Genomic DNA, 23,550 nt, shown 5'->3' with positions numbered 1-23,550 from the left:
TAAGTGGAAAACTGATTTTTCCTTTGGCTTGAAACTTACAGAATATTCATAATACGCAGGTCAAGTTCAAAATCAGCATGATCGGGCCATTTTCGGGGAAGTTATGCTGTTTTTTCACTTTTTTCAGCATTTATGTAGCACCGATAACACGATAAGTGGAAAACCGTTTTACCATTTGGCTTGAAACTTACAGAACTGATGATTATTCATAATACGCGGGTCAAGTTTGAAAATCAGCATGATCGGGCCATTTATATGGAAGTTATGCAGTTTTTTTCACTTTTTTCAGCATTTATGCAACACCGATAACACAATATTTGAAAAACCATTTTACCTTTTGGCTTGAAACTTACAGAATGGATAAATAATCATAATACGCAGGTCAAGTGCGAAAATCAGCATGATCGGGCCATTTATATTGAAGTTATACAGTTTTTTTCACTTTTTTCAGCATTTATGCAACCCTGATAACACGATAAGTGAAGAACCGCTTTACTATTTGGCTTGAAACTTACAGAACTGATGAATATCTTTAATACGCAAGTCAAGTTCATAAATTGGCATGATCAGGGCATTTTTATAAAAGTTTTGCTGTTTTTTCACTTTTTTTCAGCATATATGCAGCACCGATAACACGATAAGTGGAAAACCATTTTACCTTTGGGCTTGAAACTTACAGAACTGATGAATATTCATGATACGCAGGTCAAGTTCGAAAATCAGCATGATCCGGTCATTTTTAGGGAAGTTATGCTGTTTTTTCACTTTTTTCAACATATATGCAACATTGATAACACAATATAAGAAAAACAGATTGGCCAATTGTCATTATACTCAAAGGAGTGGTCAATCTTACTAAAACGCAGGTTGAGTTTGAAAATCAGCTTAATCAGGCCATTTTTTTAGAAGTTATGCTTTTTTTTCACATTTCAATTTCAGATTCAATTCATATGCATGTTAACAGTCTCATTATTGAACTAATAAGATACGTAAAAGTACTTGTTTGACATTTCCTGCATCTTTACAACATTGTTAGTTGATTATGTAAAAATGATGGTAAACTTGTTATCGTGTATTGTGTAATAAAGTGTCAAAAATGGAAATAAACTCTTATCATTGCAGTTTGTCAGATTCAATTATCCACTATGTTCAGAATCTCAGAATGGAGCAAGTTGGACATTTATAATTGTTCTATTGATATTTTTGCTTTGACAACATATTTTTGATTGATCATATAAAAATGACAGTAAATTGATTATTTTGCTTTATGTAAAAAAGGTCTTGAAAATGGAAATAAACTCTTTCAACACAGTTTACTCTTGTTTACATTTTGGGATTTTCAAAGTATGACTCTGAACTCTATGGGCTAGTCACCTTTTCTGAATATCCATGATACTTTTATTTTATCATTAAAAATTTATGGTTATTATGTTGTTAAGCATTGTGTAATATTGCATCAAAATTGAACAAAACCCTATTCTGGGCACTGCCTCCGTAGTGGCGGTGAAAGGAAAACCATGTCACTTGCTCTTCTCACACTTACAGGAAAGAAACAGGACTGAAATACAGCTTCAGTTGAAAAATTGTCTCATTAGTTAATTGTTTGGAAGTAATACAGGTTTTTTTGTGAAATTTTTTATCTTTCACATGTTGCAATTTTCAATGTGGGACTTAGAGCTCCCTTGGGCATGAAGCCTAGTGGTAATCAAATTTTTTTCTTAATGTCCATGTTCTTAATAGTAGATATTTTAAAATTGGTGGTATTTAATTAGTTAATCATTATGTAATATTGCATCAAAATTGACAAAAAACCTACTTTGTGCTCTGCCACCATTTATATTACTGTATGTAAAGTAAAGTTTTACATTCTATTTTTTTAACTATTCTTACAAGAATGATTCTTAGGATTGACATACAGCTCATATTAGAAAACCAGCTCTATTGGATTATCATTTTTATTAAATTTATGCATTTTTTGTGAAATTTTCATTTTTCTCATTCTGGCACTTTCTAATTGAAAACTTGAACTCTGATGGGCCTGGAGCCTTATGCTTTTACTTTCATCATTGTTACATGTTGTGCATAATTAAAATTTTATGTTGACTGTGCAGTTAAACATAATATATTATTGCATCATAATTGGCAGTCTCCTGTTTTTGTGCATTATTGTTTTCTACTTTTCTTAAGGTGTGACTTATGGGCCTGAAGACCTTTGATAGACAAATTTGTGTGGTCAGTCTGTAAATTCCCCTTGGGTATTCACTAGGCTAATTTCAGTGCTATAAACTCATTTGCTTAATTAAGTGGCCATAAAATGAAATTTCATTAAGCACACTTGTTGATATTTCCTTGTAAACTCCCAAAGGTTAAGCTCTCTGCTAGATAACATAGTGTCCATAATAAGGAAGCAGTGAATAACAGCTTTATTGGCATTATATTTTTGTTGTTTTCTATTTAATTTTTTTCTCCAACACTGGCATTTTTAAGATGTGATTTTTAACTCCCATCCACCTGAGGCTCTGCACATTTTCAGTATTTCCACATAAGCAGCTGTATTGGTTTTATGTCTTTAAACACGCTGTAATATTATTTTATGCACTGTCATCATTTTTCATATATTGGGACTTTCATCATGTGAATTTTAACTCTCATGGTCCTGACACTGTAATCTTATTGAAAGGGTGGATTAAGACCATCTTCTGGGTCTCCTGGAAGACAGTCAGATTTTAAAGTTTATATTAACGGGTTTCTGTTGGAAGACCATCAAAATGGAGGATGGATCAACAAAGATACTTTGGAATACTGTCAGAAAATATCTCTGGATCTGCTCCTGTTATTGACCATGTTACCTGTTGTGCATGATTAAAAATCAGTGTTGACTGACTGTGCTATTATAAGCATTTATTATTGCATCAAAATTGACAAAATGACCTATTTTCAGTGTTAGAAATTAAGGCTGGACCGTCTGCCCGGGGCTGACAACTTTCAGAATGGGCTGAGAAGTTTTCCCACCTGATAGACATTCAGTCCAGCTACTTTTCAAGATGGCTGGACTTTTGGTCCAGCAACTAAATTTCCTAAGAGGCAAACACTGCCTATTTTGCATCTTTTTTTTTCTGTTTTTTTGTGTGTACATTTGACAGCTTTGCTACCTTGTTTTTTTTTTTTTTTTTTTTTTTGCGTATCTTAAAAAGTTAACAAGGAAATCGAAAAAGCGTGTGTAACAACAAGCTATTCAAGGGAGAACGCGTATTTCGAGCAAATCCAATGTGTTGAAAAAGATTCATCTTAGCGCTGATCACAATCAAGAGCGACTATCAAAACAGCTTAAGCAGAACAATAGCCACTGCTTTGCCGATCGCTGTTTATGACAAAGGGGGCATCGCACATCCCTGTTCTATTGTTTCTCTAGTCGTGCTGATGCTGCTAAGGTCTGCCCACCGAGTTTACCCATGCCAACGGCCCTTGACAACGAAGGCGTGGCATAGACCAGGCCACCGGTGCCGATGTGTGCAGCATCAGAATCCTCAGAAAAAACATATTTTTTGTTCAAAATGTAAAAATTTTATTCTGTTAAACGTAAGATACATATTTAACCAATAATTAGACATAAAAAACCAAAAATGACGATTTTTATCCATATTTGGGTACATCCATCCCTTAAGGCATGTTACTAGTGACCTTTAACAATTAAACTGACACTGACTTTAACTGCAACTAGGAGATGAAGCCATAAATGAAGTTGTTCAATTCGTTTAAAACTTAAAACATCCTTTTAAAACTTGGTTACAGTTCTTTCTAATGAATAAAATACATAATCAGATTCATGTAATATTATATCATTATAATGGAGGCATTTGAACAATCTTTACCAAATGTTGATTTAATTTGATTTAAATGTGAAAGTTTTCTAAAATGAAGTTTGGCCGTGAAATCACCACTATGATACAATTGAATGTTCACATATTAGATAGAAAAAAGACTATGGGAACCAAGCTGCTTGTAAAAGTATATTACTAGTATAAGTTTCTGACCATATTCATGTTTATTAACAGACTGAATGTTTTAAGATTTTATACTTTCACATTACTTCAAGTCAACTACACATTGACTAACATAATATGCACTGCTAATTAATTTACATGTAGAAAGCACTGAATCTTTCAGTTTTTGCATTTGCTTAGATGGAACACTATCCATTTTGTACACTGAATTGACAAGCACTTTTAACTGCTGAACCTCAGATGCTGTCTGATGTTGAAAAGCATAATGTTGATTAATTAGGGTCTTGTATTCAATCATACAAATTTAAAAATGTTATATGCTTTAATTAATTTCCCAAAAGCTTTTAGTTATTTCCCCAAATACATTTTATTAGTAAGATATTGTTACGGTCTACAGGCTTACAATTTTTAGATATGGCAAAAGTTACAGCTTGAGAAAATTGTAGAGGCTGCTGTGACCTAAATCCATACAATTCCATGCTCAGATACTGTACAAAAAGGGTATTACTGGCAGTATACATGTACCATACAGGCATCGGATTTCAAATGTTATCTAGGCTTTATTCTTCTTAACCTTACAGGAAAGAAACACAAGATCTTAATGCAGACTGAGTTACAAAAGCAGTCTAATTGGCTACTTCTTCTGTGTGCATTATTGTGAAATTTTTGTCTTTCACATATTGCATGGCATTTTCAATGTGGGACTTAGAACTCTCATGGGCATGTTATTAATGGAATATAATTTTAAACAACCATGCACACAGCATCAACAAAGGTCAGTGCAACAACACTGTTGCTACACTGGTGATTCTATTCAATCCCATTGTGACCATTGCTACTATATGTTGTAACTGGAAAATTATAATTTCAGGCCTACCCAACTACCAGACTCGGCACCTACGGATCCAGAATAAACCGGTATATCAGACCACACCACCCGTTTTCAAGGTGTGTGTCAGATCGCATTACAGAGTATCAGCCACCACACTGATTTTGCCTGGTGCGCGATGTGATAGCGATGATCCTAGTAATAGATAGACCCCGAGTCAGCGAGGGTTATGTGGCATAGACGAGTGTGTATCTTATTTAGACCACGGGTCCATGAACAGGTTATAACGCATTCATGCGAGATGTGCGGTTATGCGAGTTACACCATGTCTGAGTCTTTTGTTCTTCACTTCCACCGTGGTCTAAAGCGGGGTTGGAAAGTAGTGCATCTCATCTAGATTCATGCGCTGCTGCAATTTTCCCTGTTTATGCTAAAAATCAGACAATACCGCAATTTCTAACATAAAATTTAGGTTGGAACATAGCCAATGATGTTTTGTAAATAAGATCTTGCAAACTTATATACTCATTTAGAAAAGTAGACCTAATTTTGATAGCGGAAGCTTATTCTGTCGGGGGTTTAATATTTTCTGGACGAGATTCAGTGAGTCGTCTGTTGCCATGTTGTCACTCAGAACTACTCCGCTGTCTCCGCACTCGACAATAGTATGGAGCTTGCGGAATGAGCCGAGGATTGCCGATTTCCATGTTGTTGTATTTATACGACTCCTACTTGACGAAAACGAGACGCGATACCCGGATGACAGGTAGGCTTACAAAATTTGTGATGGGGTATGCTACTCTGTAATGCAATCTGACACACACCTTGAAAACGGGTAGCGTGGTCTGATATACCGGTTTATTCTGGATCCGTAGGTGCCGAATCTGGTAGTTGGGTAGGCCTGAATTTGTTAATGGGTCATTGAGATCCAAATCAGTTTTTGATGTGTTCAAGGTGATAAGGGTTAATGTAAACTGTTCAGAGTTGGGGGGCGAGGGTTTGCTTAGTAAAAATCTTGATATAAACAACATTTCATGTATACACCTTGATGCCTTTACATTGTCTGCTGAGACATTGAATGTGTCTGTATGTATTCTGATCACTGTCTATGTCTTTATTGTAGCTGTATGTGTTTATTATAATATGTTGTACCTGAGAAAGTATCATTTTGGAAAAAGGACACTTAGATCCCACTCAGTTTTATATTTATATATTCAATATAAATATCATATGATACAAGGGTAAATGTAAACTGTTCGGGGTTGGGGGGCGGGGGGTGAACTTAGCAAAAATCTTTATATAGACAAATTTTCGTGTATAAATTCTGATGCCTGTCCATTGTCTGTTGTGACATGTGTGTCTGTATGTATTCTGATCACTGTCTATTGTTGCTGTATGTGTTTATTATAATACAATGATATATTATAATCACTGTGTTATATGTCTGTGTTGTAACTACATACTGTACGTATGTGTCTGCATATATATATTTTTATTGATGATATATTATCTGTTTTCAGTAGAGATGATGTGTTTCCTGGATTATCACATGTCAGTACAACAATGATATTTACTGCTACACTGGCAATTCTCTTCAATCCCATTGTGACCATTGCCACTATACATGTATGTTGTACCTAAGAAATTATTATTTTGGAAAAGGGTCACTTAGATCCCATGCACTCAGTTATATATATTTTTAAGGTGACAATTATAAGGGTTAATTTTAACTGTTCTGAGTTGGGAGCGAGGGTTCGCTTAGCATAAATCTTTATATAGACAAAATTTCATGTATATAGACCTTTTTACATCCTATGAAATAAGAAGTGCACATGACAGGAACCGCGTGCCACAGGGGTCATTGTAGTTGTCTGCTGTTTTCAGCATGGCACCACTATGTAGATATGATGTACAGGGTCCCGGTGTTTATATATATAGGCCTATAAAATTGCCATTTGCAGTATGCATGGCTATGTGTCAAACTAAAAGGTGGCTAAAGCACAGAAATGCGTCAACTGTAGGCAAGAAAACAGCTATTTGGACTGAGAATCGAGCAATTAAATGTTTTATTTCTCAGTTTAAAAATGGTGCTCTGTACAACTAGACTTCATCCAATGGTCTGAGCCTTGGCTGCACTTTCAATAGTGATGACGAACTATAGCTTCAGAGTTCTTTTAAATGCTTCCGATAATAAAGATATGCGAAAGAGACACGTTATATATTTTTTTTATGAAATCAAAATAGCCAGTAGACTCGCACACAGCTTTTTAGAGTGTGGACAGGTGCGTAGGCCTATGTCTTCACAATATTACATGTAATTATGCAAGCTGTGGCGATATCACTTCATTTACTATCATGTGTAAATGTACTGGCAGTATCAATTCATTATGATTTTTATGTCTTGTTTGAAGGATGTCTTAAGATATTTTTGAAATTATAAGATAAAAAGATTTCCTGCATTGCTTGACTCGTACCTACTGTTTATACAGGTAAAACTGACACGCAGATTGTTCGTCGGCTAACTAATTAAATCATTTGGTACCTGATAAGGCATCAGGTGTTACTTTTTCAATTGTTCGGTAAGGGGGGTGGCCACAACCACGACCTTTCTTCTGTAATTGAAACCCTGTGTTAAGTGTTAAATACAAGATGTAGGTGAGACAGGAATTTTTGACTCCTTCGCAGACAACAATTAAACAGTTTACTGTGTCTTACACTAGTATATGTACAAAATTTATGGCAGGTAAAAAATGTCAGACTTTCGGTATGAAAATTATGTCAAACTGAAACAAAAGCATCAGACCAAAACAAAATCATACCAAGAGGCCAAATTTTTTTATTTTAAAATGTTTTCATGCGTATTTACATCATTTTCAATCATAAACAATAAAATCATTCAAATAAACTGTTTTCCATACATTTCATACTTTTCAAGTATCTAAGACAGGTAAATACCCGTAGGCCTACTTTAATACTAAGCATATATTTGTATTACTTTACAAATACGTTGTTAGATTATTTTTATTATCCATTTTGTCTTTACCATACATGTATTAGCCTATGCACCTGTAGCTTACAGAAAGGCTTTTCTGCATTTTTTGTAAATAACAATATATGTCCATTGAATTTTCCAATTCTCTTGTCATTGAGTTCAGAAATAAATAACTTTTTATTTTGCCGATAACGCGTTCAACAAGAGTCGATCGATGTAGGCTTACTTTCTTCTTTGTATGTCTCTGTTGATCTTGATAATATGAACCCCGTTTGTACAAATTAGTAATATGGGACTGGATACATAATAATAATAATAATAATTTTATTCACGTCTCAAGTTAAAAAAAAATGAAACCCACCCTACTAAGGGTTATGAGAGACTAAAACCTGTGATAGGCTACTATATTTAAAATTATCACATATTAATAAAACACAAACAAAAAAAGGATATTACATACAAAACTTTTCAAACCCTCTCTTTGTTGTTATACAAGAAGTTGTGAAAGTTCTTGAATTTTTTGTTAGTAGAATCCCTGTGTAAATCTTCACAGCTTTTAGTTTCTTTTTCCATAATCTAATGCTTAAAGTCTTTTCTTTTTTTCTTCAGATCTTTATAATGTTTTTTTTTTTTCTCGCATTGTTTACCCCTGAGTTCTATTTGCCGATAGTTCGTTATATCCGTTGATTAGCTAAGCATTTCTGTTTTTTATTTAAGCACCTAATATTATAGTTTTTCTTCCTGCCTTTGAAATGTTCAGTGCAAACGCGGTGCCCTGCTTTTGACCCAAACCTGCTATATTTTCCTTTCTTTCTACTATATTTTTCATTTTAACGGGTTTGTTGGGAACTTATTAAACCTCATGTGTCGATCTCGCTTACTGTTATTGTAGCAGCAGGACAAAAAGCACATAAACCCAGCCATGGTTTTTAGCACCGCTGTAAGTGTTTCGACATAGCAAGGACTCACTTTCCCACAATGCAATTTCCATTTCCGGAAAAGATGAAAAAGGTTAATAGGATTTCCTATAAGATCCTATAAGAAATTAATGTTAGTTAAAATCTTGAGAAAAATGCATATCTTATAAACAAATATCATTCTAAACAACAGATATTTGATATAGATCAATTTAATTAGTTGAATTGTCAATTAAATATCACTATTAAAGCAAATAAGCTTTTTATTGTTTATAATGTACAATCTCTTACTCTTCTATAGAAATTCTTTAATTTCTATTTTTAAAAAATGTTGAAAAAAATTGATCATTTATAAAGCAATCTTTTATGGAGAAATATTTTTTTATTAGGAATGTTTTTGTACCAAATTGAAGCTGAAATTTTTTTTAAATTTATGTTCAGACCATTACAAATATTCCTTTAGGATCCTATATAGGAAATCTTATAGGAATTTCTATAGGAACCTATAGGAAATCCTATTATAATTCATATAGGCAATTTTTGATAAGGGTTGAATGAAAAATAATAAATCTGGTCTAAATATCAGAATATGATGTATTTTTACTATTTTTATGATGATATTCTTTAACTTATATTTCTTCTATTATATCAAAGAGTTATAACAGGATGTTTTCTTTCGACTTTTAGGTGATTTATCTCTAGGGTGTGCAATAAAAAGCTATCTATCATCGATAGAAATTAAAACTCATGGCGACTCTCCTCAGTCACCATCCCATCACCTCTCTCTATGATATCATTCCCTTCCAGCACATCGTCCAAATAACCACCTCTGAAAAAAAATCGTCAGCATACAGCGTTGACACTACTGATCTCGAATTCTAACTCGATATAACGCACATGAAATCAATCTCCAAGGTGAGAGTGACGCAGACGAAACCTTGAGACAGGAGCCCCCCACCCCCACCCCCGTAGCTAGCTCCGCCCACCGTAACAGACATCGGACAATAGAGAGGCTCACGTGTAATCTTCTGTTATAACTCCTTGATTATATTAAAAGTCAACCTTATCTAGTCAGATTTTTTTTTTATATATACACAATACATCAAGAATACATGACAATACAAATACAAACAAACAGACACTCGCTCACACACTCACACATAAGAGATGTTATACTATATAACACTTTTTAGTTAATTACATTGTCATACGCTAAATATTCAAATTGAAATTATCTTAATTATATTTGAATTGTACTGACAGATTGACTTATCTGTTTTCACCAGATATCTAAGCGATGAAATCAAACCTAATGTTGGTTTACCCTGTGAACATCTTCTTAAGTAAATATAAAATTTAAATTGCAACATAATGAGATTAATAATTGGAGAGAGGCTCATAGAGCCGACTAAGCAATTCCTTTTTGAGACAGGTAGAGTAACTTGAGTATTAGCTAATATATTTTCTACCAAGTCGGTCAATAATTTTTGGGTAAGCGCACAATTCCAGAATAAATGCTCTGTTGTTTCTTCAGCTCCTTTGCAAAGGGAACATATACTGTTGTCGACCATTTTATATTTGAAAAGCAGTGAATTTGTGGTAAGAATATTATGATTAATTCGAAATTGGAACCAGTGAAGCTTTGAATTTTTTGTTATTGTGAAAGGAAGTTTGAAAATCTTCGGGCATTCATTTTCCTCCAAATTTAACAACTCCTTCCATTTATTCATACCTTTTGACCTCTCAAGAACACCTGCTTTACTTTAAGTTTTATAATAAATCTTTGAACCTTTTGAACAACCTGACAGCAAAAATATATGATCAGGAATTAAAGGAGTGGCAATTTTACTTAATTTTTCAGGAATACCACCAAGCCATTCTTTTATGGCTGAGATAATTCCATGGTATTCGACAAAATTTGTGTCAATACCGTGGATATCCCTGAACGCAGTGAAGTCATAGAACTCTCCAGAGTCCAGGAGTAGATCATTAACAAATCTAATGTTTTTGTCATACCACGATGTATGGAAGACAGGTTTATTTCCAATAAGTATATTTTCATTTAGAAAGAGTGGAATGTTACCAAAATCCTTGATTTTATTGGCCATTATTGTACCACAGAGTTCTTTCCAGGATGCTAAGGCATCAATCCAGAATCTATTTTTTATGTTTTTCAAGATTTTTGAGATATATTCTGTACCACATGTGATTAGTTTTTCAGTGTCTACATATTTAGATATAATATTTTTCCAATCTTTATTTTCGAACATAAGTTTTCTTACCCATGGAATTTTTAACGATTTTATAAAATGCCTCACGCTTACCATCCTCAAGCCCCTAGCTTTATAATCTCTTATAATGATATTTCTTTTAATTTTATCAGGTTTATTATTCCAGAGAAAAGAAAAAAGACACTTTTCTAATATTTAATCTGTTTTTCCTCTGGGTTTGGGAGCGATATAAATATATGATTCAATACCGACAAGGCTAATGTTTTTATTACTGTATTTTACCAATTGGTGTTATATTTCTTTCTCTCCACTGATTAAATATTTTTTTCATGGAAGTTAATTTGGTCTCCATATTTTGCTTCGTTATCTTACCTAAATCTACGTCAAATTCTATCCCTAGCATTTTGAAACTAGTTTTTCCCCAATCTAATCTATATTTTGGGCAGAGGATATCTTTAGAGTGTCGCTTTGACCCAATCCATATAACTTCAGTTTTAGAGAGATTAATATGCAGACCGGAGATCTTCGAAAATTTATCCAAGACAAACATACATTCATTCAGTGACTTTTCACTCCCGTCAAGTATAAGAGTAGTGTCATCTGCATATAATGAAATTTTTAATTCTTTTGCACCTATATTAATACCTGTTATATTGTCATTGTTTCGTATAAACGCCACCAATATTTCGGCGCATAGAATTAAGAGATAGGCTGAGAGGGGATCCCCCTGACGGCATCCTCTATTAATTTTAAAGAATTCCGACATATTCCCCCCTTGATTTACTGTAGCAGAGATGTCATTGTAGAACAATGATACCCATCTCCTGACTGAATCACCAAAGTTAAAAAAGGTCAGAACCTTTTGAATGAATGACCAAGACAAGGAATTGAATGCCTTTTCAAAGTCAATTAATAACAGTAACCCAGGAATATTTTCTTCCTCAGTATACTGCATTCTATTGTATATAAGTCACGTGTTCTCTCCGATATATCTACCAGCACGATATATCTATCATCAGCACAGGTCAGTGCAATAACAATATTGCTACACTGGTGATTCTCTTCAATCCCACTGTGAACATTGCCCCCTATATATGTTATACCTGAGAAATTATTATTTTGGAAAAGGGTCACTTAGATCCCACTCAGTTATATATTTTCAAGGTGACAAGGGTTAATGTGAACTGTTCGGAGTTGGGGAAGCGAGGCTTTGCTTAGCATGAATCTTTATTTGGACAAAATTTCATGTATACATTCTGATACCTGTGTATTGCCTGTTGTGACATTGAATGTGTCTGTATGTATTCTCATCACTGTCTATATGTGTCTTTATTGTTGCTGTTTGTGTTTATTATAATATAATGATATATTTTGGTCACTGTGTTCTTTCTGTGTTATAACTACTGTATGTGTCTACAGATATATTTTTTATTGATGATGTATTATCTGTTATCAGTAGAGATGAAGGTGTGTTTCCTGGATTATCATCTCGCTGAGCACAGCTGAACTCATCTTAACCTTGCAGCCTCCTCACAGGTCGGTACAACAATGATATTGCTAAACTGGCAATTCTCTTTAGTCCCACTGTGGCCATTAATTGCTTCTATATGTTGTACCTTAGAAATAATTATTTTGAAAAAGTGTCACTCATTTAGATCCCACTCAGTTAGGCAGTTCTTTTTAATTACCTGTTTCTCAAACAATTTTTATTTTTATCAGAGGTCGGAGGGGAGAAAAAATAAATATTTTTCAAAATAATGACTTTTTGGTCACTCATTTTCAAAACTACATTAGACAATGGTAAATACTGGTTTTAACACAGTATAGCAATTTTTGGATAAAAACAGCAGTTCCTTTTCAATGTTTTATTTGTCTAAATGAATGTCAATTCAACGAATCATCCTTGTAAATTACAAAACAAAAAACAGTTTGCCTTTCTATGCATTCACGATGGCAGTGCACAAAACAGTTCTTTGTCAATCTTGATGCAATATTATGTATGATTTAATGATTAAGTGGAAAATCATCAAATTTAAATTACTTCATGTAACATGGCCATCCAGAAACAATATGGCTTCATGCCCATGTAAGTTCCAAGTCCCACATAGAAAACACCAATACATGTATATGAAAAATGACCATTTCACAAAAACGGCATTACTTCCATAAAAAGAATCCAATCAGGCTATATTTCAGACCTTTGAATCTTTCAATAAGTTTGAGAATCATCTTGTTAAATGGCCTTTCTTAAATGGTCACTATGGCAGCTGCACTAAACTAGCCAGTCTCTCTCTGCATATGGGCTTCTATACCATAGCTCCTCTGTCAGTGTCTCTGCTATGTGTTTTCCAAGATTTTTGGCCTGTCCAGCCCGAAGACAAAGATTGAAGTCTTCCACTACTGGCGAGATAGAATTATACATTGCCTGCCTTGCATTACTTGGGGATTCACTAAAAAAAAATATTTCAGATAAGTTAACTGAGTTGGATGTGTGCCTTCTCTTAGCTGCATAGGAATAACCTTGCGCGCGTTACACATCACAGGACTTGTGTAACTACCCACGTGCTACGATTTTTCCCTTGGGCGGGCGTCAAGCGGACATTTTGTACAGGAGCAATGCAAAGATGGGTGAGAACGATATGTTGTTTTTAACCGAAGATGATGTCCCCGGGGCGAAACTGCCTACACCAAAAGTAAAGGATCATACCAACGTTGTTTTGAAACGATGTGGTTAGCCTATCAGTGGCGAGTTAGGGAGAAAAGAGCAGCACTGATAGTAAGGTACTGTGTACACGTGAACCGGCAAAGTTAATGATAATTTCATGTTGCAAAAGCATAATTAAATTAGTTAGTTATTTTCCAAACGATATTATTTGAATAGCAGATACATAGGTCAAACTAACTATAATATAAAATTTTGATGACACTGAAAATCAAAACCTGCGGTGCAAGATAGGTTGAGGATGACACTGCCACAGCAAGTAATGCATGAAATTTTGTTGCATAACACTCTATGCTTGTGTCGTTGTTAACTTTGTGGTATTATTGCTGCTTAAATTAATACCTGATCTTATTTCTCAGGCTACCAAGTACGTATCAACTTTTTTTGTGGCATTAATTAACCTCCATGTTCCATCATGTGTGCAGGTTGTTTCTTATATTATTATTGTTATTATTATTTGTTCAAGCACATTTTGATAAAGTGGCTATGCTTTAACAAGAGAAAGTCAAGATTTATGCTGAAGTTTAAAAGATTAAATCATCACTAGTATGTACAATTAAAGCTATTTGATTATGCATATTTGATTTTCAATTATCTTGATTATGGTATGAGGTTTCTGCCTTTTTCTCTCGCCCTGAAATCAATATATAACAAGTAAATTGATGGTGCTTTATTACAATTTTTGCTGTACACTTTCAGATGCAAAAACTGTGTAGCAGTTGGTAAAGCTGTAGAGATTGATGTGAGCAAAGACAAGGGGAAATGGTATCAGAGAAACTAGGAGAACAAGATAATGTAGATCCATCATCACAGCAAGGGTAGTTGGTGTGATCTTGTCCCTGAAGCTGTGCCACAAGTTTTCAACTGGTTGAGTCCTTACTAAGACAAGCTGCTGCCGTGTGAATCGCAATATGTACATTCAGGTTATGTGTGGCAGATTTATGACAAAAGAAACCTTCATAATATACTTCAAAGGAGTTATCCTTGCATCTATGCCTCCTCAAAAGTACACAGTTACAGTGACTAGAACATTGTCTGCATATAGTGAGGCAGTGAAGGCTGTCGTGGTTTTCTGTTGTTATGTAACTTATGTAACTTAAGTGTACATTTTTTTAATAACTCATTTATTACATAACACATCCAGCCATGCTGGCTAACTGGTAGAGAAGGAACAATGCATTATGGGAGATATGTTAATTACATTACAATATACAACATCTCCCTTTTTTTTAATTAAAAAAAAAATCTTTCAATTATTTTTTTTAAGTTGCTAATAAACATAATCAGTTCACTGTCCGTGTTGTCTTTGTCTCCAAGACATTGCAATGTTCACAGTTCATAGACACATGTAAATGTTCATTTTTTTTTTTTAACACAAAAGTCAACAGAATCTCAAGTCCAGAGTTCATAAATGAAACAATTATGATTAAGCTTATTCAAATTACAGTCAATTTTGTGACATCTTTCACAACTGACTTGTTACAGTCACTATTACTGAATTTATTCATAAGTTCAATCTCTCTGGAGGTTTAATGTTCCTGCTTGATCTGCGTAAGGGTTGAGATTGAGGTGTTTCACATTTTGTAACAGTCTCTGTGTTTGTAATGTCAACAAGAGGTTCATCAGTTTCCTCAATCTCATTGTTTCTGAAATCAAAATGTTCTTTTGTCTTATGAATGTGTTTTCTGTTGCGTCGGTAAATTCCACCATTGGATTCCACAGAATAAGATCTGGGTTTGTCTGATACAGTTTTAACTTTGGCAGGTTGCCATGTATTATTCTGAGTGTCATACATGCGAACAATTCCTCCTTCATGTAAAGGTGCAAGTGGTTTGACATGCTGATCATAGTGCGTTTTACTCGCGTTCTGTCTCTTCTGTAATGCTACATTGTAGTCGGTGTTCAACTGTGACTGTCCAGCGGGAATATTTGTTTTATACTTCCGGTTATTCAATAACTCACAAGGCGCTGGTAGGTTGTGATCAATGGGTGTTGTGCGAAGACATAACATGGATAGGTGGGGATCTGAATTTGATTCCCATGCTTTCTGAAATAGACTTTTAACAGTCTGTACCATTCGTTCTATGAATCCATTTGACTGCGGATACATAGGTGAGGATGTAATGTGCGTAAATCCCCAAGTGTTTGCGAAGTTTTTGAATCCTTCTGATGAAAACTGAGGTCCATTGTCAGTTTTAAGAATCTCAGGGATGCCATGCTCCTCGAATATGCTCTTTAAGTGTGCAATTACACTGCCTGATGATGTACTTGTAAGTTTCCGCACTAAAGGATATTTGCTGTACTGGTCAGCAACTAATAAGTAGTCAGTTTGTCTCCAATAGAACAAATCTGCTGCTAATGTGTGCCATGCGGGGGGAGGTACATCTGCTGGCAATAAGGGTTCCTTACTGTTGGCAGCTTGGTGTTTCTGGCAAGGTGGACACAGTCCGACTGTGTGCTCAATATCATTATTCATGCCAGGCCAGAATACAGACGATTTTGCACGTAGCTTACATTTCTCCACTCCCTGGTGGGCATAATGTAGCTGTTTAAGTAAGTCAGGGCGAAGTACTGTAGGAATAATCATCCTATTCCCCTTCATAATGATTCCATCTGCGATGCCTAACTCATCACGGTAGTTCCAGTATGGGTGAAGAATTTCTGGACACTCGCTGCGTGTAGCTGGCCATCCTACAGAAATCATTTCACGAAGAGCTGCTAGCTGTGGTTCTTTACTGGTTTCCTCACGAATTTGCTCAATGCGTGTTGGACTTGCGTTCATGTACGAGTGTAATTCATGTACTGTAATGTCAAGTCCTTTGATGTCATCACCATCACAAGGTTTCATGCGAGAGAGGGCATCAGCTAGTCCTATACTTTTGCTTGGGACATACACAATCTCTGTGTCATAACACTGTGTTCTCAGCAACATGCGGGTCAGACGCGGTGGTGCGTTGTGTAGGTGCTTCTTGAAAATGGCTTCTAGAGGCTTATGGTCAGTCTCTACTTTAACATGTCTACCATAGACATAATGGTGAAACTTTTCAAGACCAAACACTACTGCTAACATCTCGCGTTCAATGTTGGAGTAACGTTACTCTGTTTCTGTGAGTGCTTTGCTAGCATATGCAACTGGGCCTTTATCCTGGATTAAGGCAGCTCCTAATCCATAAGATGAAGCGTCAACCTGGAGTGTAAGTGACTTGCTACTGTCGTAGAATTGTAGGTTGGTTGCGTTTGCTATTTCTCTTTTAATCTCGTTGAATGCAATACTGTGTTCAGCATTCCACTGAAAAACACTATCCTTCTTGCACAGGTCTCTGAGACTGGCTGTAAGTTGAGACATATGGGGAATGTATCTGCTTAGATAATTGGTCATCCCAAGGAATGTTTGTAGTTCCGATACATTTCTCGGCTCATTCATTACATAAATGGCTTCTACCTTTGCTGGGTCTGGTTTTAGCCCGTCTTTTCCTATAATATGACCGAAGAATGGAATTTCCTCCTTTCTAAGAATCATCTTGTCTTCATTAAAGCGTATCCCCTTTCTTCTGGCTGTATCTAATACAACGCGCAGAGTCGCATCGTGGTCAGATCCGTCTTCCTGCCAACCTGCTATGATAAGGTTGTCGGCGATTCCAGTACACCCTGGAATGTCTTTGAATACTTCTTCAATCTTGGCCTGGAAGGCGTCTTGAGATAGCGAGAGGCCAAAGGGTAGTCTGTTGTATCTAAATCTTCCGAAGGGCGTATTGAAGGTAGTCAGAAGAGAACTTTCTTCATCTAATGTGATATTCCAATACCCACTCCGAAGGTCAAGTATACTGAAATAACGCGCGCCACTCAGTTGAGGTAGGATGTCATCCAGTGTTGGTGTGTAGTGGTGTGGACATCTAATTGCCGTATTTAAGTCTTTTGGATCCAGGCAGAGACGTATTTTTCCATTGGGTTTGGTAACACATACACACGAGTTTACCCATTTCGTTGGTTGTGTGACAGGTGACAGGATCCCTTGCTCAACGAGAGAGTCCAACTCCTCCTTGAGTGCTGGCTGCAATGCAATAGGTACACGCCGTGGTGGGTGAACAACAGGAGAAACAGTGGGGTCAATATTTATGTGATATTCCCCATCCAATTTCCCGATACCTTCAAAGACATCCTTATACTCTGATAGTATGGACTGTCTTGTCACTGTATTTATGTTCAGAGTAACAAGTCCCAGTTTCTGACTGGTTTCCATTCCTAGTATAACTGGTCCTTCACAGTCCACAATATAGCTGTCTGAGGTCACCATGACCTTGTCATTTGTGAATGTCAATGTTGCTATTCCACATACTGGTAACTTACTGCCACCATATGCCGTAATCGTGTCATTCGTAGGCTTTAGTGGTTGCTGAATTGCAAGCTTTTTGAAAGAAGACAGTGGTATTACATTTCCCTCAGCACCGGTGTCTATTTTGCAACGTAATGTTGAAGTAGAGTTCCCAACTTTAACTTCAATGTCAGCAAATGGCTTGACTGGGGACTGTTTTGACTGAATACTATCTACATATATAGAGTCAAAGTATACACTGCTACTGTCACTTTCATTTGCTACTGAATGCACAGTTTTACTATGGGTCGATGCAGTTACTATTTTTGTTCTACATACCCTTTTCCAGTGATCTGGCTTGCCACATTTGAGACAAATTGTACCTTTAGCTGGGCACTGTTGAAAATCATGTTCAGTTCCACACTTACCACATTCTTGCAGTGGCTGTCGTGAGCGTTGTTTGTTTGGTACCTTTGATTGAGTTTGCTGGCGAGGAGTGCGAGGTTGTGGCTGTCTGTAACGCGGTCTCCCTCTTTGACTGTTTCCACTTGGCCGTAGTGCATGAATTTCCTTTGCCGATGTACTGTGAAGATCCTCAATCTGTTTCTTGCCACATTTGAGACAAATTGTACCTTTAGCTGGGCACTGTTGAAAATCATGTTCAGTTCCACACTTACCACATTCTTGCAGTGGCTGTCGTGAGCGTTGTTTGTTTGGTACCTTTGATTGAGTTTGCTGGCGAGGAGTGCGAGGTTGTGGCTGTCTGTAACGCGGTCTCCCTCTTTGACTGTTTCCACTTGGCCGTAGTGCATGAATTTCCTTTGCCGATGTACTGTGAAGATCCTCAATCTGTTTCTTAGTTGCTTCCTCTGTTCGTGCAATGACAAGAGCCTGATCTAGAGTCAAATCTTCTTCTCTTTGTAATAATTTCGCCTGAATTCTCTCCAAGTTTGTGCCAAAAATAAGAGTGTCAATTATGTGTTGATCAACATCGGTATATTTGCATTCATTTGCCACGAGTCTGATTCGTCTGACAAAAGAATCAATGCTCTCACCTGCTTCTTGTCTGCATGCTCTAAGTTTAAATCTCTGAATTCGAAAGTTACTCTTGGGCTTCGTGTATTCTTCCAATTTTTGCCAATACGAGGTCAACACGTCTGGATCATCAATGTTAAAAGTTTTCACAATTTCGCGGCCTTTTTCTCCGATCCAAAGGAGAAGAAATTTCACTTGTCTTTCCTCTGATACAGCATCTAAAGGTCCTTGGAATATCAATTCACACTTTTCCTTGAAAAGTTTGAAAGTACGCGGTAAGTCCATGGATTCCCAGTCCATGTGAGGCGGCTGTATCCCATACATGTGCTCCATTTTTTTTGTTTTTTTAGTGATTCAAAATCCGTTTTTATCTTGTAGTTTGTGGGTCATCCAATCTCCAAATCATGCTACATCCAATGTAGATCCCGATTCTGACACCATGTCGTGGTTTTCTGTTGTTATGTAACTTATGTAACTTAAGTGTACATTTTTTTAATAACTCATTTATTACATAACACATCCAGCCATGCTGGCTAACTGGTAGAGAAGGAACAATGCATTATGGGAGATATGTTAATTACATTACAATATACAACAAAGGCTGCAAGGTGCCATTGTTTTTCAGTATTAAGAATGACAGTATCTGTTTTTTTTTTTTTTTTTTTTTTTTTTTTTTTTTTTATTCATTTTTAATGGGAGGGAGATTCACTTTGTTCTTTCTATGCCCATTCAGTTTAGGGTTGGTGGCAATATATGGTAAATCTGTCATGTCTGTATGTAGAGTTTCTCTTGCTCAGATTTCTATAGTTATTGAGTGCATTATGAAGTTTACTGACTGATGGTTGGCAACTGAAAATAACCTTGTCACGCAACCCTATTGTATAATTCAAAAGACAGCAAACAATTGCTTAGCCAGATTGTTGAAAATACAAAAAACAGCAAGGGTAATATGGCCTGTTATGGAACTGTGGTCTTAATTTTAATTAAATCTAAATGGCAGCAACAACTTAACTTATTTAATATTATTGAATGATCCACCCTTTTTATCAGGAAAAGGTCTGCTCTAGATCAAAATTGATCTAGGCGCATGAAGGTTTTATGGTAAATGGTTCACTTTTTCAGAAAAAGAACCCTCTTTTGAAATTGCTGGCTACAGGCCTGGTTAAACTTAATATCTATATACGCCTTAAAAACTTGGTGGAAAACTTAATTGAACTATGAATTCATGTTGACAGGCTCATTATCCAAAGCACATGATAGTTTACAGCTATTACCTGCCTTAATTTAATTAAAAAAATGTCAAAGACACGATGCTTCAGTATAGAAACATCTGCTGTTGTGAGCGAGCAATTAGCATTTAACATACGTTTTTGTGAAAGTGCAAGAAAGGACATTTACCAACATATCAATGCCTAAAATACATTCACCTTAAAAAACCATGACCCTCTAGACTGATAAAATGAAAAAAAAAAATACTCATCATTTCTGGAGGCTTTCAGAAGTAGGCCTACGCGAGTGCTGCATTAAAAATCCAATGCGCTCTGTATTTGGATGTTCTCAGAGAGTTTAGTTGAGCCTGCATCTTTTGGTGTTCACTGCCAACTGTTATCTGAATGCACCTAATGTCAATATCTACCACTGTAGTGACCGGCATTCTTACATTCAGTTCAGAACCTATTTTTGCTCCCTGTTGAAACTTCTACACATGACAAGTGTTGCAGTTGATATTTTCATTTCTGACAGAAAGCAGTCAATAAAATGGCCTAAAACGTCTGTAACACTGGCCGGACAGACCTTTTTGCATAATATCTTTGGTCCTTCCTTCACTATAACACTGAGCCACACAACAGTGGTCAATTTCCTGCTTAAGTAAAGACAGCTACTCCAGTATGCGTCTCCTGCCATGTTGTATTAATTTGACACATGCAGTGTAAAATATCAGCGAAGCATTGATTGGCTTAAAAACCAGAAGCTGGGGGAAATGAACCAATTGTTTACTTTGGCTTAAATACCCTTCGTTTTGAACTTATAGGCAGTCATGTGACGCAGGAGTCCCGTGAAACTTGTTATGTTTCATGTTTACGATCGAACAGTACGATCAGTCAGAAGTCGGGGGAAAAAATAAAAGTATTTTTGATTTCAATTTTTTTTTTTTTCTATTTTGGCCTTTTTGAGGTCGGCGAAGCTTGAGAAACAGGTTATTAAAAAAAACTGCCTTATATGTATTTTTAAGGTGACAAGGGTTAATGTTAACTGTTCAGAGTTGGGGGGCGTGTGAACTGTTTGGGGGGGGGGTTAGCTTAGCATAAATATTTATATGGACAAAATTTCATGTATACATTCTGATACCTGTGCATTGTCTGTTGTGACATTGAATGTGTTTGTATGTATTCTGATCACTATGTCCTTATTGTTTCTGTATGTGTTTATTATAATATATTAATATATTTTGATCACTGTGTTATTTCTGTATTATAATTACTGTATGTGTCTACATATATATTTTTAATTGATGATTTATTATCTGTTTTCAGTAGAGATGAAGGTGTGTTTCCTGTATTATCAACACACTGAGGACAGCTGAACTCATCTCAACCTTGCAGCCTCATCACAGGTCGGTACAACAATGATATTGCTACACTGGCAATTCTCTTTAATCCCATTGTGAACATTGCTGCTATATGTTGTACCTGAGAAATTCTCATTTTGGAAAAGGGTCACTTAATTAGATCCCACTCAGTTTTATATATGTTTCAAGGTGACAGCGGTTAATGTAAACTTTTCGACGTTGTGGGCTGGGGGGGGAGGGGGTTCGCTTAGCAGATATCTTGATAAAGACAAAATGTCTTTATTGCCGCTGTTTGTGTCTATTATAGTATAATAATATTTTTTAATCACTACGTGTTATGTCTGTGTTTTAACTACCGTATATGTCTACACATATACGTATATTTTATTAATGATTTGTTATCTGTTTTCAGTTGAAATGAAGGTGTGTAAATTTCCTGTATTATCATCACACTGAGGAAAGTTGAATTCATCTGTTCACCATCTCGTTCTACAGCCACACAGTATAAGCAAAGGTCAGTGCAACAACATTATTGCTATACTGGTGATTCTATTCAATCCCTTTGTGACCATCGCCACTATATATGTTGTAACTATGAAATTATCATTTGGAAATGGGTCATTGAGATCCAAATCAGTTTTAATATGTTCAAGGTGACAAGGCTTAATGTGAACTAGCTGTTTGGAGTTGGGGGGCGAGGGTTCGCTTAGGAAAATCTTGATATAAACAAAATTTACATATTATATACATACATCTTGATGCCTTAATTTGCATTGTTGAGACATTGAGTGTGTCTGTATGTATTCTGATCACTGTCCATGTGTCCATGTGTATATCTTTCTTGTCACTGTATGTGTTTATTATAATATAATTATATATTTTGATCACTGTGTTACACATTTTTTTAAAAATGGCCCACTTTTTTTTTACCAAGTGGGCCAAAATGGCCCAACCAGATTTTGACCCAGGAATTAAGATCCCTATTATTCTAAGGAAATTCTGATGGATTTACTTTTTAAAACATAAAATCAATAGAATGTTTCTAATATAAATTTTGAAAACAAGAGCAGAGGGCAAATTAAATAAAATCAACCAGCGGATAAACACCGGCAGGCTTTCTCAATTTCACCAACTTGTATTTCAAACAGTGCACTTTTTGCTCATGCGCAGTCGTTTGAATCCCGTGCTATTGTGTACAATTTATTTGAATGAATTATAGAAATCAATTTGTTCATTTTCCTTTGGTTTGTTACGTATTTTCTATTTCAAGATATGATATTTTACTGCTTGGAGATGCTCTTCCCATTACTGCATTTTACAATGTAGTGCTTGCTTTATCTTCTTGGCGGCAGCACCTTACAGTGAAGTCTTCATTTAATCTCAATGATTTACGGTAATGTGCCAAGCATTTCGACAGGCCCAGTCAATCCGACCAAAAAAATTATATAATAAAATTAATTTTTCTGGGCTCAAACATTTAGTCCATACGTCAAAATCATGCGCCAGAATTTTTTTCTTGTTCCGATTGTTCGACCACATCGTCGGCAAGACTTGGTAAATTTTCAAGCCAGTCATATAGATGCTGCATGCCGGGCCCTTTGTCAATTGTTGTCCTTTCAATAGCTCTCGTCAATGAGGAAGAAACTATTAATTGAAGATCTAATCTGGAAGCATGACGTACCTGTCATTTCTTTTGTCCCCGATGACAAAATAGTGTTAAAGACATACAATCTGTGCTAATTAAGCAGACTTGCCCTTGCTGACTGATTCATCACGCCCGTAACTGGGGAAGGTCCATTCTGGATGAAACCAAATATCGACAGTGAGTAGAATACGTCGTAAACACCTTCATATAGACCATATATAGCGTTTGCTACCAATAAAAAGTTTGGGAAGAATATAAGCAATTTATTTTCAAGTTTGATTGAAATATATATGC

At 35.8% G+C, this 23,550-nt stretch overlaps 1 pseudogene across 1 annotated transcript in view; it reads left to right on the top strand.

The window, feature by feature from the left end:
• The window catches only part of LOC106181602 (uncharacterized), a 72,954-nt pseudogene that overhangs the window by 5,528 nt on the left and 43,876 nt on the right, over nucleotides 1-23,550 (top strand). Inside the window, exons 3-5 of the transcript XR_001240222.3 lie at nucleotides 12,430-12,509; nucleotides 21,577-21,656; nucleotides 22,024-22,125. The product of XR_001240222.3 is annotated as an uncharacterized LOC106181602 (transcript). The remainder of the gene's footprint in view (nucleotides 1-12,429; nucleotides 12,510-21,576; nucleotides 21,657-22,023; nucleotides 22,126-23,550) is intronic.

This window comes from Lingula anatina, chromosome 10, assembly GCF_051362555.1.
Source record: "Lingula anatina isolate TDL-2025a chromosome 10, LinAna3.0, whole genome shotgun sequence".
Lineage (NCBI taxonomy): Eukaryota > Metazoa > Brachiopoda > Lingulata > Lingulida > Lingulidae > Lingula > Lingula anatina.
This window is presented reverse-complemented; position numbering and strand designations above follow the sequence as displayed.